Here is a 14215-nt window from a genome sequence, read left to right on the forward strand (position 1 = left end):
ACGCAAAAGAAGGTGCCAAACAAGCTCTGGTGTCCCCTCTTCTTCCCCAAAATGGGATGCGAGACTCAGAGCCTGGCTCAGGAGCTCGGGTCCCCATTGATGTCCAAAAAAAAGGGTGAAAAAAGGGATGGGGACACAACACCTCGACCAGGAGCATCCCCAGGAGGTTCCAGCGTTGGCTGCTCAAAGAGCAAAGTTTCTTGGGACCCCAGCTTGATCTTAGCTTAAAAAAAATCATTTTTGGTAAAGAACACAGGTCTCCAAACATGCCAGCTGCACCCAGATTCACCATTTTTCTCCTAATTTATAAAATCTATAAATTTACAGAGCCATAAGCCCGGCTCTCTTAACCTCTGAGGACCAGGACCACAACCTCCAGCCCCAAAACGCTCGTAAAAAAGCGACCTGCCAAACGCCAAGCCGAAAGGCAGCGACAAAACCCCACTCCCAGCCCGATGCCCTGCCAAATAATTGTTTTTCCCACCCAGGAGCAAAGGTTACAATTACAGCGAGAATGAGTCAAGCCGGAAAAGACCTATTAAAAAAAAAATAAAAAGGGAAAAAAATGGAAAGGTTGTAATGAAAACACGTGGGGGATTGTCAGCCCCGACAGAGGCTGAGTTTTGCCTGGCACCTTGCTCTGCCCGAGCTGCCAGGCAAAAATTAAAAGTTTTGGGTTCAAACCAGACCCGCGCTGCTCATCCTGTGCCTCTAATGCTTCGCCACCCTTTTAAGGGTTATTTGGGGTTTAATCTTCGCAGGCACCAGGCAGGGCAGGTAACCGAGCCCCACGTCCCTTCAGCAGCAGCGAGGAACCTGAAAAAAAAGGAGGAAGGAAGCATCCCTGTGCCCAGGGACTTGATGAACTCACTGATACGAGCCAGCAGCACCCCGTTAGGGTGGCTGACACTGTGCAGGCACAAAGGAGAGCTGGGGCTGCTCGGTTTGGGGACGAGGAGGGTTTGGGATCCCCCTCCGAGTAGGGTTTGGGATCCCTTCCATGCCCACCAAGCCCCGCAGGGAGGTGCGGAGAGGTCGGAGCCAGGCTCTGCTCAGTGCTGCCCAGAGGCATTTTGGTATTTTTCACCCCAAAATACCTCCCAGGCTCCAGCACGGACTCGTTTTGGCCACGGGACCCTTCCACGAGTTTATCCAGCCACCACCCAGGGGTGCACGATGCCCCCGGGCAGCTCGCCCCATGGCACGGAGGCGCTCACACGGCCGGTGGCACGCTCCCGAGAGGCTGCCGGCGGCCCCAAAAGGGGACATTTGGGGCTGTCAGCCCGGGTTTCACAGCGTTAACCCACACCAACACAAACAAGCAGCGCCCTACAAACCTCCCAGCTTCACGCCGCGCTCCTCATTAGCGCTCCGCGCGGGCCGAGAAGCGAGAAGAACTGGTTTGAAAAGAGGGAGAAAAAAAAAAAAAAAAGAAAGAAAAATACAGATGACTCCTGATAACGTGGCTAATTCATAAAGCACAAACTCAACAGGCTCGTTCAGTCTGTGCGCCCCATCTGCTTTGCCTTCAGCCCGGCTGCTTCCCGTACCCACGAGCACCCTTTTCCATACGGCGCTTGCTGCGTGAGCCCAAGGCAGCCGGGCACACGCGCTCCCCTGCAGCATCCCCACGCGTCCTTATGTTCTCCTCGGAGGCAGAAGGGACGAGCACCGAGAGATGTGAACGTCCTGGATGCAAAGGATGGGCCCGAGACACTGAGGCCTTACAAAAAAAAAAACCTATAAATGTAGGAGTTCGGTGTGAGTTTGCCCTAAATCGGCCGTTCTGCCTGGCTTTAGGTAGGCACCGTAAAGCCATGACCCCATAAATGCTCACAGTATTTACTCTGTCGTGCTTTAAATGATGTGGCAATCAACCCAAATGAAGTGCTGAATGATGATTTATGGAGATTTATCCATGGAGAGCCCAGCTGGAGCTCCCCAAGGCCACTGCTTGGAGCCAGGATGCCCAAAATTCATGTTTGGAAGAGCCACACCGCAGCCTCCTGCCAACACGAAGCATCCCGACACTCCTGCGAACGCACACTCCGTCTCTAAAAGCTTTGAAGGAAGCAATAATAATAAAAAATGAGTACTAAAACCTAGGAGCGGGACCTCTCTGTCCCTGAGCAGAGCCAGGGATGGGACGGGGGAGATGGAGAGGCACAGGGAGCGCCCACAGCAAGCAGGGCAAGCTGCTTCTGCCACTTGGAAATGGGAAAGGGAAGGGGTCGGGAGGAAAACCGGCACTGGGACAGAGGCAAGGACAAGCTCTGCTCGTTTACAAGGCTGCAGAACACCAGGAAGCCACTGAGCACACGCTGCTGAGAGCCCTGGGGTGCTCATTTACCCCAGCTAACGAGAAAAACACCACCACGACTCCCCCCGCTCGAGATTCAGTTTTCTTTTCTTCCCGGGTCAGGAGGACGCAGGGTTTCACTCCTCTGGGTGGCTTTCACCAAAATTGAAGTCTTTCAACAATTTTAAAGCCTCCAGAGGCAGAGGGGATGCGCTCGATTCCACGTAAGCGTCTCCTCTGTTGCTTCATGCACGCCTGAACAGCCCAGCACGAATCAGAGGTTGGAAATTCAGCCTCTCGTCCTCTCTGCGTGTAGCAGGAGGGAGGAAGAATGGGAGCAAGCGAGCACCAGCCCCCTGGGGAAAGCCCGAGCCACACCTCGGATTACGCAGGAGAAACGAGCCCAGCGCCTCGACCAAGCCAAACGGGGGAAAACCAAACCCTTACTGAAGGGAAACCTTCAGGAATTTGGTGCAGGTGGTTTGTTCGCACCCCAACTGCAAGACCAAGCCCCCTTGGGCTCAATCCCACCCAGGGGGTGGCTACGAAAAGGAGCAAAATCCCTCCCCGAGCTGCTGGGCTCTGGCTCCAATATCCCACAGCTCCGGGGCCGTCTGACCCTTGGGGTTTGCCCTGGCCCAGCTCCATCCTGCACAACCCTACGGGTCTACCAGGAGGGAGAATTGGGGTCTGTGAAGCAGGGGGAGCATCAGGCATCAGGATCGCTTCGTCCAAGGAACGACGGAGCAGCGATGGCGAAATTCAAGTTCACAGATCCGTTCACCAGACCCCTCTCTCAAAAATAAACCCAAAAAGCACTGATGAATGCTGGACCCTCACCCTGACACGTCCCTATAGGGCTGAAAGCCCTACAGAAGCCAGAAGAGCCAAGGTGTGGGGCGAACTGCTTGAAGGTGAGCAGCTTTCCTCTGGATGCAGGCAGATTTCCAGAGCGCTTCCAGCAGCTTTTCTTCCTCTTCCTTTCCTACTGATTACTTGGGAACGGGGCTGAGGCAGATAGGAACTCAAATAACAAGCCCAAAAATTTAACCAGGCTCGCTGGCTACACCAGGACGGTGTGTGGGGGAGAGCAGGGCAGCAGCGTTGGAATAGGCACAGAAAAAAAAAAAGAGTTTCCACGGGAGCTTGTTGCTTCAAAATCAGATGGATGAGATCACCTCGGCCCCCGGAGCACGCCGTTTCCTAATGCTTTGCCCAGACCGATTGCAAATGTCAAAAGCAATGTTGGTTTTTTGGTTTTGTTTTGTTTTTTTTTTTTTAACTTTTTTTTTTTTTAATTTCAGGCTCTTCTGCCTTTCTCATCATAAAGGCAATTAGCGGCGCAGCCTGATTACAGCATCTCCCGTCACACGGCAGCCGGCAGGGGCTGCAGGAACAGCTTGCTTTTCACATGGAGTTAGGGAAGCTCAGACCCATCCTTCAGAGCTCGCTGCTCACATGCCAGGAAGATTTTGGGGCTGCCCCTGCCTTCCTGCAAGGGAAGAGCATCCCTCCCAGAAAGCCGTCTTAGAAAAAATATCCGAATTTCCTCGACTAAAGCAACACGCACGGGGCTAAAATCAAGGCAGCTTCAGCTCCTCGTCCCCGACACATCTTGTGAGATGTAGTTCTTGGATAACCCGGAGTGGAAATTAGCCCTACAAGCTGGGAACAGCTGGATCCAGAGAGTTAAACAAGATCTCCTCGGCGGGTCACATCTGCTTTCCACATTTCCACCTCCTCCCAGCAGAAGGAGGGGAAGGCAGGCGGTCGGGGCACCCGGCGCAGTCACAAGCCCTGCTGTGGGTTACTCGGGGTCCTCTGCATCAGATGTTAAGGATAAATAAGTGAAACCAGGAGCAAATTCCCTTCTCCACCACCCCGTGCCCAGGCAATCCCACAGCCGCCCCTGCCTGAGCTGGCTCAGCCTAAATCAGAGGCGGTCCGGCACGTGCGGGAAAGAGGGAACAGAGAAATAAGCTTTTAAAAACCCCAAAACACCAAAATCTTGCATCGGCTCACCTCTGCTACGTGCCAACAGGAGCAAAGCACTGAAATCTGCTAAGCCTGACTTTGAAAGATGATGAGGTTTGGCGCCTTATTCTTAATAACGCATCCTCTGTGCCGGGCTCTGCGGCAAAAAGGCAAGGAAATAATCCCAAACCCATGGATTTCAGAGCTAGGTCCACACCAGGACAAACCAAACCTGGGCTCAGACATGGACTAAAGCGGCTCTTTCATTAATAAGAATGGGTTTAGGCACTGCAAACAGCCAGTTCCTCCTCTCCATACCTCTCCGTCCCCATTTTCCCCAGGTCTCCGACTTGTGCCCAGCGCCCCTGCAACTGGGACAGAGCCCAGAGGCAGGGTTTGGGGTCAGACCCACCACGGGAGCGACTTGGAGAAGGTGCTTTGAATCCTTCGTAAGCTTTAAAGCGTTTTATTCAATGATTTGACCGCTTCAAAGCGAAATCAGTTCCCAGCTTCCAAAACCAGGTGAGGTAAGGTTATAAAAAATGATAAAATTGACTCTAACGTAGCACCCAGGGGTCATCTGGGGGCACATCAGACAACCACAGATAAATTGGGGCCGTAAAATACACAGAAGAACACTGAAGGGCTACAAAAGGTCCCCGAAAGACTCATTTGAGGGGGAATTTTAATAGTGGCAGACCTCTGATGGAGCAGCTCTCGGGTAACAGGGATGCAGGTCGGCAGCCCAGGCTTGGTGCAGCCTGGCTCTCATGCAAGAAAAGGCTTAATAAAATAAAAATAAATAAATAAAAGTCGAGGGAAAGCAGTAGGAGAACCGTGATTCCTTCCAGAGCAGAGGCTGCAGGAAGGAGGGCAGCAGGAAGGCAGTTTTATGTCCCTGATGTGCACTCAACCCCCTAAACAGATCTTCAACCCTATAGCCGGAAAAATTCAACACCGAGCATCAAGAGATCCCTTAAATCTCCGTTCTGCACCACGTTTCTTAAGCTCTGGGACACCAAACAGCCCGAAATGAAGCTCCCGGTAGGCACAGCACCTTCCCCGTGCCACTAATCCTATAACTGCTGGATGATGGAAATCGAGCTCAGACTCATCCTTTCTCACTTATCTCCATAAATAAGCGAGAAACTTCGCCTCAAACTGCCCCAAAAGTCCTCACTAGGGGCTGGGTTGGAGCTCTCACCCCCAGCTCCCCGCTGGATTCAAAGTAAAAAAAATAAAATAAAATAAAATAAAATAAAATAAAATAAAATAAAATATTACCTAAGCAATTAGATGAGTCCAGGAATGAAAACGATGCCAGATGAGCTGGTTAAAGATTTTTATAAGAAGGTAATGCTGCAGAAAAGGTTTTTCCATCACCCTAAGGGCAGGTGGACAGCCTGCCCGGGGTGATTTTGCCAGCTTGTGCAGGCTGCCGGAGCCCAAATGCAAATTCAGACAGCAATCGACACACAACAACACCTCCAAGGTGGTTTTCCAGCCACCAGGGTACCCAAAAACAAGCCCCTGCCACCGAGTCAAAGCCCCTGCCTCGCCCCCGACCCGCCGGCTGAATGAGGATGCAAATTGTACACGGCGCCTGGGATTAAGAACATCTCTCTGTCTGTAACTAAATAGGTTTAAAGCCTCCTCGAGAGAAAATCTGGAGGATTATCCGCGCGTCCCCGATTTCTTATTCATTCCCAACTCGTTTCCATTCATCCCGCATTCATCGTTTGGGAGATGTGGCACTCGCCTCTCCTAGGAGGCGCGGGGGGCGGAAAGCAACGCCCTGCTGACCCGGCACCACGGAGGGATGGGGGGAGATTTGGGGCCGTATTTCTGCTTACAGACTCCCTGACCACGTGCACACGAAGGAATTCCCACGTCCGAGGCTCTGTGATTCACAGCAGCCAGCTTGGAAACGGGTGAAATCGAGAGGTTTTGGTGGATCCGCTCACCCAAACGCAAAACCCTTTTCTTTTCCAGCTCCTCCGGCACATCCCTCGGTGCTTCGCTGCTGGAACAAAACGGAGGGGATTATCCGCTGGCCTGGAAGCAGCGAGGGAAATTTTGCACCCTCGGGAAACAGCCCGGACCCTCAGGTTTGGTGCCAGCACATCCCCGCGCTGCGCTCGGTGCCTGGAACAAAAGGCTGCCCCTTTCCCAGAGCGCCGCTGGAATCCGTGGAAACCACTAAAATGCTTTTCCTTTCTTATTTTTTTTTATTTTTTTACCAAAAGCAGATTGTGTTCCTCATAGCTCTCCTCTCACTCAGCAGCTTTCCTTCCCCGAGGGCTGAGCGCTGCCGCTCAGAAGCTCCTACGGCCGCCGTGCTGCCCTCGTGGTGCCTTCTGCCTCGCCGTCCCACCTGAATTTCACCCTTGGCTTCTCCTCCTCCGACCTCTTCTCGCCGCCGAGGCACGCTGCTCCTTCCCCAACTCCCTTCCTTCTCCAGCAGCTCTCCTCCAGCCTCTCAGCCCCACATTTTCTCCGCACACCAACTCTCGGATCTTCCCAGCTCACGCCGCCCGGCCCGCGGCGCTTCTGCAGGTCCTCCCTTTCCTCTCCTATTTTTTTTTTTTTTGAGGATGAGTAAACAGAAAACCTTCCGCAGATGTGCCCACACCTCTCTTCGGGTCACGCTGAAGCTGATTTGAAAGCCCCCCGAGGACACGATTGCTGCTTCAGAGGGGGAAGCAAGAGGTGCCCAACGGGGCGCACGCCGTCGCCAGCGGGACTTGGAGCCGGTGTCACGCTCTCCAAAACCCCGGGGTGGAGCCCGAATTGAGCCAAACCCTCGGGTTTTCGATCATCCCAAGGATCCCAGTCATTTCGAAACCTCCGGGCGGGGATAGCAGGGGCAGGCAGGCATCCAAAGGGGAGGCTCGCCGAGCCAGAAAGCGTTCGGGTGCTGCTGGATTCCCTGCTCAGACCTGAGCCCGGGCTGCCCGTCACCCTTACCCAACGCGGATCTGCCAAGCCGGCAAGCTGCAGCACGTCCAGCTCCGTTCCTAACGCTGCTGCGCGGCTCCAGCTCCCCGGGACCTCTCCGCTCGGGCCTCCAGCAGGTTTTTATTCCTTTCTGTTCCAGCCTCGAAGCGTTTCGGACCCCCCAGCGTTACGAATCCGGGGCAGGAGGGTGAGGGGAAGGAGGCTGCCTGCCCAAACGGAGCAGAAAAAAAGCCACGGCTTGAGCCAGGCGACAAAAATCCGCGTTTTGGGGAGGGGACGAGCAGGTTTTTCCCCAAGGATTTGCCCCAAGGCTTTTCTCCAAGTGCCTCCTGCTCCGTAGCCATGGCTCATTCATTCCCCGCCAGCTCCTGCAACATAAACACGGCTCCGACGGCACGCGGCCCCGCGCGCCCCAGCGAGCAGGCGGGCGGCCAGCCTGAGGGATTTGGGGTTTTCTCGCCCGTTGTTGGGTTTAGCGCCGCCGCCTCCACGCTCCCAGCATGCTGGGACTCACCAGCAGCCACGCTCTGCTCCCAAATCCTGATTTCTGCCACCAAAAGAGCTCAACCCCCGACCCCAACAGCCTCACCGGTGTCCCAAGGAGACCTCCACCCCTCATCTCCACTCCCCAACCCCAAAAATCCCACTAGGGAATAGGGGATGGAGGCGCAGAGACGTTCACCACCAGCTTCCAGGAGCAGGCTGGTGAAATTTGAGGGTTCCTAAAGGAGTCGGACGGAGAAAAATTGAGGCTGAGCCACCTGACAACCGTGTGGATACTGTGCTCTAGAAGGGGGCTTCAAGGGTTTTTATGGGTTTATCAAAAGGAAAACAGCCAGGATAAAGCTGGCTGACACACTTACGGCTGCGGGAAGAATAGGAAGGTCCTTTAGCCACGCCGAGGACCAGCTGTTCACAGGGAAGATGCAAAAAAATCACCCCGGACACTCAGGGAACCGCTTACTTATGGGGAAATCTGCCCCTAATCCCTGCGTGCACTGATTAAGCACCACGGCGCGCACCCCCTGTATTTAATTAAATATTAATATTAAATATTAATCCCTCCTCGGGATTAATAGGATGCTCCAGTTACCCAATTCAGAGCGCCCCGACCCCAGTTCCACCCCAAAACACCAGGCACACAGCAGCGTTTGGCGAGGAAATCCCAATACCTGGAGGGGCTGGGAGCAAAACCTCCGACGGCCCTAAAAGCAGCCCGGCAGCAGCAGGGAAGGGGTTAAGGGCAATGGGATGAATCAGCCCACGGACACGGACATTTCCTACCTAAAAGGTTTCCACCGAAGCAACGGGAACAGACGAGGCGTTGGGTTGGGTTTAAAAGGAAAAAATTTGGGTTGCGAACAAATCCAAGAAACCCCACAGCGAGCAGAGGGGGAAGGTGGCACCGCCGGGGTCCTCCCCATCTCTCCCCTATAAAATTTGTCCCAAAGCACGGATGGGAAACCAAATCCCCGAGTGTTTTCGGAGCACCCCCGCCAAGGGATGGGGGAGTGGGGGGGGATTCCCGAAGCTCTGGGCACGGCCCCGCTGCTCCTTGCGAAACTTCCCAGCTGGGCTGGGATTCCTTCCCGCGCCGCTCTTCGGGGTTTTAACGTCGCTCCATATTTAGCAGGAGGAAAAAAAAATAAAAAAATAAAATAAAAAATAAACCGAGCTTCCCTTCCTTCCTGTCACATTTTCCATCCTTGCTGACATCTACGCTGAGAAAGGAGGAGCGGGGGTGAGTGTGGGAGCGCCCGGCAAAGCCCTCGGGTGCACGCCGGCCCCGTAAAGTTTTAGGGCCCTGATATTGGGGTGGGAGCTGTCAGCAATCCCATAGCATCTGATGGGGAGGGTGGGAGGGTCCCCGATCCCAAGCCATGGCTCTCACGTGGGGTGGGGGCTGGCGGTGCTGGCCCCATAGTGGTGACCCCATCCCAAATCCCGTGCTGGGGATGGTTAATGGGGGAAAGCCCGTGCAGACATGGGGAGGAGGAGGAGGAGGAAGAAGAGGAGGAGGAAGATGAGGAAGGAAGAGGAGGAGGAATATGACGAGGAAGGCTAGGAAGAATAGGAGGAGGAAGATGAGGAGGAGGAATATTGGGAAGAGGAGGAGGAAGAGGAGGAGGAAGGAAGAAGTGGAGGAAGATTTGGAAGACTAGGAAAGATAAAAGGAGGAAGATGAGGAGGAATAGGAGGAAGACTTGGAAAAATAGGGGAAGGAAGATGAGGAGGAGGAGGAATATTGGGAAGAAGAGGAGGTGGAGAAGGAAGATTAGGGAGAGGAGGAGGTGAGAGGAGTAAGAAGAGCAGGAAGGAGAGGAAGATGAGGAAGATTAGGAAGAAGAGGAGGAGGAAGAGGAGGGGGATGAAGACAAGGAAGACTGGGAAGAAGAGGAAGATGAGGAAGACTCGGAAAAATAGGGGAAGGAAGATGAGGAGGAGGAGGAGGAATATTGGGAAGAAGAGGAGGTGGAGAAGGAAGATTAGGGAGAGGAGGAGGAGAGAGGAGTAAGAAGAGCAGGAAGGGGAGGAAGATGAGGAAGATTAGGAAGAAGAGGAGGAGGAAGAGGAGGGGGATGAAGACAAGGAAGACTGGGAAGAAGAGGAAGATGAGGAAGACTCGGAAAAATAGGGGAAGGAAGATGAGGAGGAGGAGGAGAAATAGTGGGAAGAAGAGGAGGTGGAGAAGGAAGATTAGGAAGAAGATGAGAGGAGTAAGAAGAGCGGGAAGGGGAGGAAGATGAGGAAGATGAGGAGGAAGAGGAGGAAAATTAGGAAGCGGAGGAAGATTGGGGAGAAGAGGGGGGTGAAGAAGAGGAGGTGGCGAGGGAAGATCTGGGAGGAGAGGAGGAGAAAGAGGAGGAAGAGGAGGGAGATTGGGAAGAGGAGGAGGAGAAGAGGAGGAAGATGAGGAAGAAGCTTAGGAAGGAGGAAGAGGAGGAGGAGGAGGAGGAAGAGGAGGAAGATTGGGAATAAGGAAGAGCAGGAGAAGAAGGAGAAGAAGAAGAAGCAGGAGGAGGAGGAGGAGGAGGAGGAGGAGGAGGAGGAGGAGGAGGAGGATGTACAGGACCCCCCCACCCCCCCTCCCTCTCCCTGCCCCCCCCCTTTCCCCTCTCACCTGCGTGCAGCGGGGCCGGGCGGGCACCCCCCGGGGCACCCGCTGGGCTCCCCCCGTTTTCCCCCCGCTTTCCGCCGCTCCGCTCGCTGCGAGGCCGCGGCGGCCGCGACCATTGACGGGCCGCGGGGGGGGGAGGGGGGGGGAGAAGAAGGGAGAAGCAACAGCGGGGCCGAGCCGGGGCTGGGGCTGGAGCCGCCGCCTCCTCCTCGTCCTCCGCCTCCTCCTCGGTCTCGTTTTGGGGAGGGGGCTCCAAGGGGGGGAGGGCTCCGGGCCCTCAGCGGCGCCCCCGCCGCCGCCCGCCCGCTGCCGGTGCCGCCGCCGCCATGGTGCGGCCGCAGGCGGGGCGCGCTGCGCCAGGGGGGCGTGGCCAAGGCGGAGGGGGCGGGGTTAGGGGCGGGGTTAGCGAAAAGGGGGCGGGGCTAAAGGGGAATTGGCGCGCCCCGCTGGGGGGTAATGGGGGGGGGGGGGTTCATTGGCATGGGGGATGTTCATTAGGCGCTCCGGTTAATTGCAGAGCGCCATCCAGCCTGGGGTTGGGGTAGTGATGGGGTGGGGCGTCGCCGCCCTCCCAGTGACGAATATTTGTCCTAATATTTAATATTTATGTTTAATTTATATTTTTATATATTTTTTATTTTTTTATTTTTTATTCATATATTTATATATATATATTTATATATATATATATATTTATATATATATATATTTATATATATATTTATATATACATTTATATATTTATTTATATATATAGGAAGGAGGAAGAGGAGGAGGAAGATTAGGAATAAGGAAGGACAGGAGGAGGCAGATGTACAAGATATCAATTATATATTTATAGATAAATTATATTTACATATATAAATATATATATTTAATATATATAATATAATATATATATATTAATATATATATTTAATATATATAAATTATATAAAAATTATATATATTTGTATATTTATATATAAATTATATATATTAAATATATACTATATATAAATTTATATAAATATTATATTATATTTATAAATATTTATATATTATATTTATATATATTTATATTATGTTTATATATAAATATATATATTTATATTATTTATAAATATATATTTATCTATAAATATATATTTATTTATTTTTATATTTTTTATATTTTTATATTTATTTTTAGATTTATACTTTTATATTATTGATTTAATTCATATTTATATTTAATATTTCCTAATATTTATATCTCCTCATATTTCACCGAAATCCGCCCTTTTTTAGCTTAAAACCACCCCCCTTGTCCTATCGCTGCCCCCCTGACACCAAGTCCCCTCCCTGCTGTGTCCACACAGAGGTGCTGAGCCCCCTGAGCAGGGCACAGGGGGACAATTCCCTCCCTCACCCTACCACCACGCTGCCCCATTTGGGGTTTCTCACCGACCCGCGACCCCAAACCCTTAGGGCAGCCCCCAACCCTCACTCCCCACCTCCCCAGCCCCAATTTGTTCTTGGGGTCACCCCAGCTCTCCTCACAGCCCTTCCCTCCAGCACATCAAACTCACGACGGACCCCATAACAGTGCAGCTTCCCCACAGCGGGATCCCAACCAAACCAGAACGAGCTCAGAGCGAAAAAAAAAAAAACAAAACCAAAAACCTGCAGCTTCCTCTCGCCTTTCAGTTGGGGAATCCTCAATGTGCTCCCAAGTTGTTCGGTCACTGCTTGCCACCACTGAAACTGCAAGAAAAATCGGGTTTTTAATGATAAAAACCCCAAATTCTGCCTTGTCGCGGGGCTGAGACCTCCGTCCCTCTGAGGACGCGGCTGCACCCACACGGCAACACCCCGGCTATCGATGGGTGGGTGAGAAACCACAGCCACCAGGCTGGGACAAAAGCCACCACCGCCAGCCCGGCTCAACGCTAACCCGGTGAGCTGCTTGCGGTACAAATAAATTTTTTGTTGCTAAGCGTTTGCCTTTATTTAGATGCAAAAAGAGGCAAACCTGAGCGGAGCAGGGCGTGCCACGCTCTGCCCCTGCCATCCACAGCTCTCTTACGATTTGTTTTAAAGCTGAGTTTGGGCTCCAAGCTGGGTTGAGCATCCTCCTCCAGGGTGATCTGCTGGTTGGGGTGGTTGGATGCGGCCCTGGTGTTGTCTCTGCTCCCCCCTCCTGCCCCTGGGCTGTGTGCCACAGAGCGGGGAGATTCCCAAAATGCTGCTGCCATCTGCTGGCACCGGCCTCCTGCTGGGGCCGGGGTGATGCCAGCCATCGCCTCCTCGCTCAGCATCACCGCTTTGGGGGTAAAAAGAGTGGTTTCGGTTCTCCTCAGGGTGGTCCCCTCATTGGGGAAGACTGAGATGGGCAAATTGGGAAAGACTTTCCTGGGAAAATACACCCGACTTTTGGTCCCCAGAATTAAGGCTTCAGGCTCCCGAAGCCTTTCAGGAGAGCAGACACAGAGGGAGACTCATTTATTGTGGAAAAGAAGCGTTCAGGGCAGGAGGGATGCCCAAAATGTACACCTGGTGCCACCACGAAATTTATTATGCTAATAATATTCGATGAGAAAGGAAGCCAGCGGTAAGGAAGGAAGAGAAATGTAGGAAGTTAAAGCCTGGATCTTACCTGGAGATGCTGTGCTGCGGATTGAAGAAACCCCTCCTGACCTCCAAAAACTCAGGGCGCCGTCTGGAGATGGGCTCCGTGGAGAAAACTCCAGCCTGGACTCAGCATCGCTGCCACAAAAACACCCCCTCGCAGCCAGACCTTTCTCCTCGATCTCATCAATAAAAACCCGCCCAAACCCTACAAATAAAGCTGACTTTTGGCTGGCAGGAGCAGAGCTTTTCCACCCGTGCCCTGTGTCGGGGGGAAACCTTCAGCCTCCTCCCCGTGGGTTTCTCCCTCCCGGCCCCACCAAGTGATGTGGGGCTCTGTGGTTTTGGCCCCGCTGTTGTCTCCGTTGTTATTTCTGGTGTTATTGTGCAGAAGGGCTGAAGGAGGCAGGGCTTGGCTGGGTGGTTTTGGGGTTTTAGCTACTTTGCACGCTGTGGGTGTCGAAATGGGGTTAAGGCTGAGCCTGGCGGGCAGCGGGGTGGATGGCGGCACCGGCAGCCAAGCTGCAGCCCCAAGGTGGGCCAAAATGGGGAAAATGAAGCGTTTTGGGTGTGCCTTGAGCCAAACTTCAGCCCAAATTTGGACCCCAAATGGGGGAAATGAAACGTTTTACTTCCACCGAGAGCCAAACTTCAGCACAAATGTGGACCCCAAATGGGGAAGATGAAACCGCGGGGCCCCGCGCGGCTGCAACGGAACCGGCACCGGCACCGGGAGGCGGTTACCGGTACGGGTCATCCCCCCCTTGAAAAAAAAGCAAGAATGCCAGGCCATCGTGGACGGGCTGCGGGACGCTCTCGATGTGCGCAATGCCACCATAGAGTCGCTCCAGAAGGTGCTGGGAGAGACGGAGATGCTGTGTTCCTCTCTCAAGAAACAGATGAAATTCCTGGAGCAGCAGATCCTTGAGTTTGAAGAAGACGATAGACATCCTGCAGGATACCCTGAAAGTGCCATCTGTGACCAGGGAGACGCTCAGCCGACTGGTCTCCGAAAGCCCTGCTCCCGTGGAACTGCGGCACCCGAAGCTCCACCGCCCAGCCCACAGCGACGAGATCAATCTAGATGCCACCTTTGATGTGGACACCCCTGGGGTGGTTTTACCGTGCTGGGCAGCTAAACCCCACAACCGCTCTCTCACTCCCCCTCCTTTAGATGAGGAGGGGGAGAAGTAAAGCAAAGAACAACTCACGGGTTGAGATAAGGATAATTTAATTAAAGGGAAATAATTATAATAATTAAATAAAGACTACCATGA

The 14215-nt window shown here is 53.0% G+C and overlaps 1 protein-coding gene across 3 annotated transcripts in view; it reads right to left on the reverse strand.

Moving 5' to 3' along the window:
- Positions 1 to 10703, reverse strand: part of PTPRA (protein tyrosine phosphatase receptor type A) — a 74108-nt gene extending 63405 nt beyond the window's left edge. For all 3 annotated transcript variants that reach the window (XM_068679558.1, XM_068679559.1, XM_068679557.1), the window contains exon 1: positions 10353 to 10703. The gene's annotated coding sequence lies outside the window, so the exon portion shown is untranslated. The remainder of the gene's footprint in view (positions 1 to 10352) is intronic.
- Between the last annotated feature and the right edge of the window lie 3512 nt (positions 10704 to 14215).

Source organism: Anas acuta, chromosome 4 (genome assembly GCF_963932015.1).
Source record: "Anas acuta chromosome 4, bAnaAcu1.1, whole genome shotgun sequence".
NCBI classification, from domain to species: domain Eukaryota; kingdom Metazoa; phylum Chordata; class Aves; order Anseriformes; family Anatidae; genus Anas; species Anas acuta.